Source organism: Phaethon lepturus, unplaced genomic scaffold, assembly GCF_000687285.1.
Source record: "Phaethon lepturus isolate BGI_N335 unplaced genomic scaffold, ASM68728v1 scaffold9570, whole genome shotgun sequence".
Classification (NCBI taxonomy): domain Eukaryota; kingdom Metazoa; phylum Chordata; class Aves; order Phaethontiformes; family Phaethontidae; genus Phaethon; species Phaethon lepturus.
This window is the reverse complement of record NW_010509813.1, coordinates 66,841-77,533: the sequence shown is the minus strand read 5'-3', so window position 1 is coordinate 77,533 and position 10,693 is coordinate 66,841. Positions and strand designations below refer to the sequence as shown.

The 10,693-nt window shown below is 39.3% G+C and overlaps 1 protein-coding gene across 1 annotated transcript in view; it reads left to right on the top strand.

Annotated features, from left to right (window-relative positions):
• Positions 1-10,693, top strand: part of STAU2 (staufen double-stranded RNA binding protein 2) — a 62,473-nt gene that overhangs the window by 49,281 nt on the left and 2,499 nt on the right. The gene's annotated exons all lie outside the window — the stretch shown is intronic.

The following is a 10,693-nucleotide window of genomic DNA, read 5'->3' as shown; positions in this document are numbered from 1 at the left end:
TCTTTCCCAAACAGATGTGACCCCCTTCAACTCTGATAAACTTCCTGAAAAGATGAGGGAAATCTGTACCGCACAGGATGTGCTCAGCACATTGAGGGACTGAGTTAGTAATGTCCCTGATAATTGTGGATACCTCATTGTAGGAGTCAGTTTTTATTTAAATTTTTTTAATAGGAGTATACACATCTGTCTTTATACCCAGCAGCTTTTCTGGCCCACAAGAAGTCCTCTGTGAGTTTCCCCAACTGAGCTCAGTGGGATCTCTGTCAGCTGCAAGATTTATGTCATCTTTTTCAGTCCTGAGAACTGTTCCTTAAGCTTTTCACATCTGGATTTAATTGGAAAGACATTAAAAGACATTAAGTGTGCTGGAAAAGCATATTTTAGAGAAGATCTTTATAGACACTTCCATTAAAGGAGCTGATGGTTGTAGGTTAAAATGGGATGAGGACAAGCCATCAACAGTTAGCAAGGACAAAATTACATTACAAACTACTTCAGATGAGAAGTTCAGCCTGTAGCTCTTGGGCCTGACTCTGATCTCACTTAAATCAACTTCAATTAGGAGAAAAATACCAGTTAATGCAGTGTAAAAATACTCCGAGATCAGAATCAAAAACTTTTGCCTTTTGGAAACACTCAGATTTCTAATTGCGTGCCATATATGCTAAATATAATGCTTTTAGCTGTCAATCTAGATTTGGTACTTTGGTGGATGTATATGCATGCTTGTAAAATGAGACTTGGAGAATGAAGAGGGGGATTGGTCGTTAAGGCTCTGAGGGTGGAAGTATCCTTCTCCAAATGCCGATATACGGGCCACAGGAGTAGAGTTACACAGAAGCAGAGATACATAAAATTTAGTACGTGGGCTTCATTACAGATGTTGTAATGCAAGAATCTAAAGTCCCCCATTGTTCCAGCTATAATGTGCTGCTTGAAGAAGCCAATGGGCAATCCTTTGCATTAAGTGTAATCTATTGCTTTTGTCTTCAAACCAAAGTTTCTAGTCATGTTTAGACTGACATGCACTTAAAATCTAAGGTAATGGTCTTGGTATGAGAGAACAAACATGTTTTCACTTTAAAATTGCTAAACTAAGGAATCTGATATTTAGCAAATTGGTCCCATGTCTTAAGCAAAGTGTATGGTCTTTAGAAATAGAAACATGTCAAGCTTTAAAGAAAAAAAAGAGTATTTTTGTAAAACATTGCGAGGAAAAAAGTACTCTTTAGAATATTTCAGCAAAACAAATTTGTTAGAGGTTCCCACCTGTCGTCTTCTCCTAAAAAGGAGTCTTTTTCTCCAGTATGTCATGGGAAGTGTTTAGCATTAATGGGAAGATTATAGCTTGCTGGGTGATAGTGACAGGAATGAGGCATTGGAATTAAAATTGTGGCTGCAGTGTAGACTGTTCTTTTATTTTCTGTCATTAAATATCTTTTTTCAGAATCTCTCTGTCTTGGACTATGATAAAATGCATGTAAACTAGTAAAACTGATACTTTTATTGCCTGACCTTGGGCCGGCCCTTTATGTGCTTATGCACTCTCTCTTCACTTCAGTTTCCTTCTCTTTAAAGACAGGACTAATAAAATTGCATCTGGTCCTTAATGCCATTTTGTCTCATGAAGAAGAAGAAATTTGCAAGGAAAGATAAAAAGTATTTAAACACTAGTAAGTGTGTTTTACAAGTTCAGTTTACTAAGTGGAAGGGTAACCACATTGAAGTAAGCATTGAGTAATGCTTGATAGTTTGAACTTTGTTGTATACTAATTTTGGTGTGAATCTTTAAGACTTAATAAAAATCTTTTCATATCCAATTTTTTGACCACTCTGCACAAGCAGTTGCCTAAGAAAACCACTTAAATAACAAGGTAAATGCTTGTATCTTATTTAAATACATCTCAGTTCAGAGCTCATTGATTTTGTTAAAACGGTTCTGGCTACATCTACACTACTAATATGGGTCAGGGCCCATTCCCTCATTTATGTACTGGTACCTATGTGCTGAAAGCTGTGGTAGTGATGTTTAAAACAGGATGGAACTGTGGAGGTCAGACAGATGAAGGGAATTGTTTTAGAAGTCACCGTGAACTCTTACACAGTCAAGAACCCCAATCCACTTACTTAAAATCAAGTGGTCAAAATCTCCTGCAATACAGACAGAGTTAATGACAGTGGACCTGCAAATCTATGGCAGTGATGTGGAGAAATGCCTATAAATAAATAATTAAATAAACCAAATTGTTCTGAGAACACAGCTGACAAGGATATTTTCCAGCCATCAGTGATGAAAGAGACAGTGATTCATGGCCTTTCTTCCCTGCTGGTGCAGGATTTTGCCTGAGGATATACATTCTGCTGTTTTCAGTTTTAGGTTTAAAGCCACATTTCTTAAAATCTCCTATAATTTTTGTCTGGAGCTTCTCAACCATGCTTGAGTGTTGTCTCAATTGCATGATTTAAACCTCTACTTACCCATACAATAATTTGCCATCTAAATGCTCTCATTTGGAAGTCTCTAATTATTGAAAGCACCTATTACTACTTAGATGTCTACCTCCTTCTGAAAGTTAGTGGTTAAGTAGCTTTTGTCTGAGGATACAAAATTAGAAGTCAGATTTTTGTCTGGAGCTTCTCAACCATGCTTGAGTGTTGTCTCAATTGCATGATTTAAACCTCTACTTACCCATACAATAATTTGCCATCTAAATGCTCTCATTTGGAAGTCTCTAATTATTGAAAGCACCTATTACTACTTAGATGTCTACCTCCTTCTGAAAGTTAGTGGTTAAGTAAGTGGTTAAGTTAAAGAAGTCAGATTAATTTAAGATTAATTGCTGTCTGGTGAAATTCTGTTGTATGTATGTAGTGTAAATGCTTGGAAATTTAATTTTAAAATATTTTGCTTCATGTTCATAAGTAAGCTCTGATGATGCATGATTCTTTCTCTCATTGTTCTTTCAATTGTAACAACTGAAGAAAAAAGATGAAGTTTTGAATTTAGAAAAAATTTACTTTAAAAGAACTTCTAGATTTCTATACCAGAACTGAAGAATATACATTGAAAAGGTACTGAATTTATCTGACAAAAGAGGATGGATTAGGGTGTATTAAAACTACTGACAATGCAGCCAAAATTTCTCACCTCACTTCAGTTAGAGAACACAGACATACCTCTGTAGATACTGGCATTAAACCTGAAAGCTCTTTTGAGATGTACATGAAGAAATGCCAATTTACTGGTTTCCAGCATAGATTGCCACAGAGGCGAAACCTAGTGTTTTGGTAGCACTTGAAAATGTTGCTCCTCACAGTTGAGAATATGTGAAGAGGGAAGAGTCTGAGAAGACAGAGATTTAAGAACAGTCCCGTACAGTCTGAATCCCATACAGATCTTTTAACAATCCCTTCCTCTCTTATTCCCACCCACAAGTAAGAACTCAATCTAAATTTGGCAACCAGATTAGCCTCTCCATGCTGGATTAATATCTTACGTTACTGTTAAATTTGTTAAGTTTGACTTTCAGTATTATTTATCAAATTCTCTTCATACAAAAGCATACCTTTTAATCATTTCTAAAATTAGGTGCTTTTCAGCATGGTTTTCTCTCTTTGTGACTAGAAAATCTTGTATCACCATTAAAGCAAGAGAACTGTCACCCCAGGTGATCGTGCAGCTTTTTCTTGCATTTTGAGAGAATGCTTTGCCATTCATTACTCCTGGAATAACTGCATAGTCCCAAGAACAGCGGTCAGATTTCTAGCGTGGTGGCTCACATGTGAAAATAAGCCATGCCTAATTGACTCTACTGTTAACTCAAGCAGTCTCTTCACTTAAGTAGATTGTTGAAGATAAAAACCTATGGAAACAGAATTTCAAGTTGAATAGTGTCTTTCACTCTATCCGCTTCTTGGAATATTGAGTGGCATGGAGGAATGAGTACACGTGTACGATAAAACTAGGTGGAGGAAGGTGACATGCATGCTGTTGTTGATAGAAGCTCTGCTTATTATATTGGAAAAATTGTTCAAGAACAGTTAATCCTTACTTTAGGATTACCCCCAGCAAGCTGGCAAAGTCAGGCTGTACGTGGATTGTGTGTCATTTAAATTCTGGCTGCATGAGTTGCCTGGGGGTAGCATTAACTACTATGTGGGACTTGTTCTAAGCTACATCTGTGAATCATCATTCTTTATTTGAAGATAGTGGACTCCTATCCTCCAAGCTCCTTCTCTTGACAGGTGCAATCAGTAGCCTTAACTGTAGTGCCTATCAGGTGACTGTGCCTTTGTGCAGAGATTAATCAGTTTGGAAAATTCTATTTCCATGTAAACTACACGAGTTAATCAGATTATAACCCTGTGTTTTTCATGCATATCATAAACTGTGTGAGGAAATGGCTTAAAGTCATTTAATTAAGGTTTACATTGTGCAGTGTGAAAAGCCTTTCTGAATTTAATTTTTAAGCAGATGTTAACATTGGTTCAAATGAAATCTAATCAACTGGGGAGAACGACACATTGTGAGGAAAGTGGCGAAAACTCCTAGCAGAAGTTACTGCTTGCAATATAGTAAATTCTTTTACAACAGAAGCTGTGGGGAAAAGGGATTTGTTTACAATACCCATCACCTAGTTTTTGTTTAGCTTATATGTAGCCAACCTGGCAAATCCAAGAGAATTAAATGGATATGTTAAGGAATCGAATTTTAGCACGTTGTGTAGACATTGTGTGTGTCTGTTTGTGTGTGTATGTAACTCTACACAAGCAAATACATCTTCCCTTTGTGTATTTCTGCATGCATGCAGTTTTGGGTGTGGACAAGTTAAAGCCAGGTGGAAACTTGGTCAAAAATGACTTCATCAAGAGGAAACAAAAACAGTCACCAAGAACAATAATTTTGAATACATGCAAATTTAAATTGTTGCTCAGCTTTGGGACACTAAGTCCTCAAACTCACCTCTACAGCTGTGATATTGCTGAGTTTTTTTCACTAGCCTTTATATGTGAAATTTAAATCCACATATTAGAAAGGCATGAAGTGCATCTCATTACTGAGGTAGACAGCTTTGCTACAGCGTTATTGCACAGACGATACTGCCTTTTGAGGTCTCAGCTGTCAGGGAGAAGGGAAGAACCTCCCTGATTTCGGGGACATTTTTTCTCTTGGCTTCGAAAACAAATGAACATTGATTGTTTGTAAATACACTTGCTACCAGTTTTGTTCATGCATTAACTCTGCTGTTGTCTAGGCTTCTGGCTTGCAAGTGAAATCTAGGACTAGAGTTAGATCTGTCTGTCATTTTAACCTGGCATGCAAGCATTTTCTCAAGCCTAAACTCGGGCACGGTCTGAGACTTGTTCATGTATGTGGCATTTGGCTACAGGCAGTATGACCACAATGGGTCATTTGACTCTGAAAACTCAACCTTGAACTAAGACCCAGCTACTAAAGACAGTATAATCCTGTCCTTCATGACCTACACTGGACCCTGACTTAGTTCAGTTTTGCAGCATAACTATTTCTGCCCATAACTTTATGTCTTCAGAAAACATTGGTTAAGGCCAAGCTGAATATGTTTTTTATGTACTTAGAAAACTGATGCTAGGAGACGTATCACCAGTAAACTAACAGTATCAAGCGGTGAGTTTATTAGGATTGTCTCAGACCTCCTTGGTAAAGTCAGCTAGAAGGGCTACAGAGAACAACAAACTTTTACAGTTTTCAGCTTTGTGGAATAATCTGAAATGTAATATAGATTTAAGAGGAAAATCACAAACCACATGCTGTGCTAAAACAAACACGTGAAAACTTTATCATGAGAATGTGGTCTTAAATGCACATGGGCTAGTGTAGTGCCTGTCTGCTGTTCTTGCTAAAATAATGATCTAATGTTACTAGATTGTCATTATAAGACACTTAATCCCCAGAGTGAGAAACAGGAAGAATATTCACAAGTTTCAATGCTATTTACTAATTGCCAATTGACTTGAGGAAAGCTAAAAAATGGCTGGAAACATCCATCCCCATCCTGATACACACACATACTAATAATGGAAATGGCAGCCAAGACAAACAGCTAGCAGTGCGGTGCATCCTGTTGGCATCGTATTTTTGGCACTGTTGTAGCTACAGAGAAAACAAGTGATACAAGAAATGTGTAAGGACATCTGTTCGGTAACCTATGGGGCTTCGCTCACAAAACAGTTGTAAAATCTTCTGGGGGAGAGAAAAATTTCTCTATATCTGTGCAGATGCTCTATTGTAAGAAAAATATCAATGGAAGGAAGTGTTGAGCCTTTAAAAGAGGAAATTGTTCACCAGATTCACTGTCAAATGTTCCATTCTTTTCTTTCCTTTTCATTTAACCTAAGTTATCTGCCATTCACAAGTTATATTTAAGCCAAGTGGTGTAAATCCATTGGGACTAATAGAATTGAATCATGGATTAAATTAGCCTGGTGTCTGCTTGTAACTCTTCTTTGCTGCAGATTACTTGAGCTCTGTGTCACTCTGCTGACTATTCCAGTTACAGCTTCTCAGCTACCAGCTTCCTTCCTGAATCCAGCATCTTCATGCTTGTCTAGGGGCATGATAGGGAGACGAGAAACATTAAGGACCTCTATTAAAGTCCAAAGTGTTGTTTACTTACCAGCTGCTCTCAGCTTTGCTGATCCTTTCAAATGTAAGCAGGCTATGGGAGAAAGAAAAAGGGAAGCTTTTAAGACACTGCAAGGCACTCTACCATTCATCTACTGCCCTTTGGTCACATCCCATGAATGGACATTTTAAAAAGGAAAGAAACTTGCCCAAAATTCAAATGATGTTGCAAAAGTTGGGATATAAGTAGTTAGGCTTCCCCCACAGGAATCTTAGAGAGAGATGGTTCCATGAAAAAGAAATCAGATCTCATATAAACCTGGAACACGTTAGGAAAATGGAAGATAAAGAGGGCCTGTGAGGTGTAGGAGGCTGGGAGGACTTGGGGAAGGAAAGCTTAGCTCTGGGAGCTGGGAGCAGCTGGGGGTCCTGGGTGGGAAAGCATTTAGGAGCAGGAAAAAGTAGAGCTCTGAGTATGGGGAGATTTGTGAAGAAGTAGAGGTGATTGCTTCTGCTGTAAAAGAAGTCAAAGCTCTGGGGTGGATAGTAGGGAGGGGAAGACCAGGGGTACTGGAGTGGCTTGGGAAAGATGTGGGACTGAGGCAGAAGATGTGGGAAGTGGGGACTCCAATAGTGAGAAGCATGAGCTTTTGAAGAAATGGTCAGCTTCCAGAGCAACAAAGGTGAGAAGCCTAGCGATGAGGGACAGTGTAAAGGGCTGCCTCTTCATCAGTGCTCACACAGGCACCCTGACACCTCTACTTGGAAGATCAAGGATACAGATACAGGACTGCTTTCCTGATATTTCCCTGCTCTGATATTTGGTTTCAGAAATACAATAGATCTGAGATCTTATCTTTTATATCGCATTTCAGTTTTGGAAGGGCATGGCTTGAAGAAGGGTGAGATGGAGAAATGAGACTGCACCATGTTACAAGCATTAGGATTTAGATGTTGTGTTGGTATTAAACATGTTTATCATTAAACACCTTGAATCATACCTTCATTCTGTGTGTTTCCTCTAATTATTCCATATTTACTTCCTTGACACCCATATAGTAATGATCCATGCTTACAGGCAGAGTTCATTATTTCATCTCGTAGTACTTCTCCTCTTGCTGTTAGAAGATATGCCCTCGTGATTTGTTTCTATTGAAATAGTGGCTAATACTCCTCCAGGAAGTTCCAAAGCAGTTTTTCTGGAAAGCAACCCTGAAAGCTGCTCTGTAATTTATGTGGTATGCCTTGCAATAGCCAGTGCTATTTGTAAAACAGTAGTAAGTAACAGATGTACTCATATTCAGAACAATTCTAGAAAGGAATTAGGAAGTTTGGTCTAATAAATCTCGTGATGATTTGGGGATTTCAGTGACCACTGATCACGATCAGACTGTTCTGTGTATCATGTGATCCACCTGTGATCTAATCTTGAATGAAACATTACTTGGCTCTACTTCTTACCAACTATGATCAGGCCCTTTTTGTCCAAGTCACTGTACAAACAAATAACCTGAACAAATAGTTCTTCCACAACAAGCTTACAATTCACACATCAGACCCGGAAGCTAAGAATGGATATAAAAAAGTAAACAAGGTGGGTTCAAAAACAGGTGAGGTAGCAGTTAAACTGTGTAGGAGGAGCAGATGCCTCAGCTTCCTTCTCTCCTTGCAGTGCTACCTGGTAATGGTTTTTCGATTACCATACTGTCGTGGTTTAGCCCCAGCTGGCAACTAAGCACCACGCAGCCGCTCACTCACTCCCTCTCCTACAGTGGGACGGGGGAGAGAATTAGAAAAAAAAACCTCGTGGATTGAGATGAACACAGTTTAATAGGACAGAAAGAAAGAAGGGAACAGCAATGATAATACCAACACAGGAATGTACAAGAACAAGTGATGCCCAATACAGCAATTGCTCACCACCCCGTGATCGACAGCCCATCCCCGAGCAGCGATTTCCGCCCCCCGGCCAACTCCAGTTTATGTACTGGGCATGACGTCGTCTGGTAGGGAATATCCCTTTGGCCAGCCTGGGTCAGCTGTCCCGTCTGTGTCCCCTCCCAGCTCCCCGTGCACCCCCAGCCTGCTCGCTGGCAGGCCAGCACAAGAAGCTGGACTGTCCTTGACTGCTTAGCAACCCAAAACACCAGCATGTTATCAACAGTTTCTCATCCCAAATCCAAAGCACAGTCTCACACCAGCTTCTGTGAAGAAAACCAGCTCTATCCTGGCTGAAACCAGGACACGTGCATAAGAAGAAAGGAGGTGCTGATTGTTTTGCTAATGTGCATCAGGAAAAATGGATATGGGAAGACAGGAGATTCTTGTGTACCAGTCCCTACCAATTGAATTATTTGGTTCTCATAGTTGCTAACCCATGACCAACTAAAGTACAATTGAGAAGCAGTCCTGTGCCAGGAAGCACAGGAGCCCAAATTACTCTGCTTCTTCACACGATGAGTAGTGCTTACATTGTGAAGAAAAGGACCCCAGGGAGAGGAAGAGAACAGAGAAATTCGAATAAGAAATGCGTCAGGCCGCTGGAACAAACAGAGAAGCTGAGAGGAGAGTAAATGAAAACCCTTGTTGCCACTGGGAGAAGTTATTTAGGTTGAACAAACAATGATTTTTCTGTGCAGTCAAGATCAAGGATGGAAAGGCAGATGGTGATTAGAGCTTTATAGGAGTTGTGAATGTACGTCTAAAACTACAAGGGACACTATGAGGTAGTAGAGAAAGAGCTGTCTTATGAAAAAAGTAAATATATCAAAATGTCAAGAAAACCAGAATAAATGAGGAAAGGGAGAGTTCATTCACTGGGGAACTCAATGAGTGATAAAAGTGAAAGATCCTGTAATAGAAGTTGTTATTGAGGTGAAGCTGAGGCTCAGCCCTTAACCATAGCATGGAAAAAGGATGAAAAGAAAGGTACAGGCAGCAGAGATTTTAAGATGAAGGCAAAAATTATGTCAATAGATGGGAAGAAGAAGCAAGTAGAGAGCAGGTTAACTGCTAGATACAGAGGGCCCAGAACACATGGTAAAGGTAGCGTGGATGGCTTAGTGATAATCTGAGGTTTACCAGGACACTTTATAAAATGTTTAGCTTTTTATTTCTTTATCTAGGGCAAGAAACATAAAACTTCACAGACTAGAAAGATTCCACCTTCATGCATTATGGGTGGGAATACCTTGTCCAGCCTCCTGAACCTTTAGCATCCAGTCATTACTATAGACAAATCTGGGATATGTGGTCTTTTACTTTAGGGCAGCCTGGCACTTTTCGTGTTGTTATTCATCTCACCAAAATACACATTTTCTAATAATATTTAAGTTGTATAAACATAACTTTCAAGGGAAGGAGCTGTTGAGACAATCCAGGCGAAGAACTAGTACAAAAGCAAAGCTAGTACATTACAGTGGCAGCTCCTGTTCCGGACAAAGTCCCTGCTCTTTGAGAGGAACAGCAAATGAATGTAGAGACATGGATTCTTTTTGTCCCAACAATTAAGAAGAGAGCAACTTCCCATTTTCTAAACATCAGTTCTTGCCTCACTGTGAAGAACAGTGCTGTAAGGCCTGCAATCAGTTCCAGTGTTTGAGAGGCTACCTTAGGTGACTGTCTGTGAAAAGTTACCTTTTTCCCTCCCTGTGATTAGTTCTAAATGCATCTTAAATGGAAGACATTAAAGAGAAAAATGCATTTTTCAACTCTGCTTTACATTTCACCTTCAAGACAGAACTGACCTCAATTGTTTTATTGTGCTGGGTGTGTTTCAAAGTCAGCCACATGGTGTCTGAGAGTTTCATAATCAACATTTGCTAAATTAATTATAAAAAATCATTTGTCTTTTACCAAAGCAGTTAGGGGGAAGACAAGAACAATTGTCAGTCCCAAAGCAGGACTCATGAAGATGAGAGAGAAGCTGGTCAATAAAGAATGCACTTGCGTAGAAAATGTCATCTGAAAATTGATCATTCTTCTATTGCTGATGCTTCATAATCATCCCATACTGGCTCACCCTTTTTAACATACTTCACTACCTATGTATAACACATCAGTCTGCTGTGCTGTTCGAGATCCAGC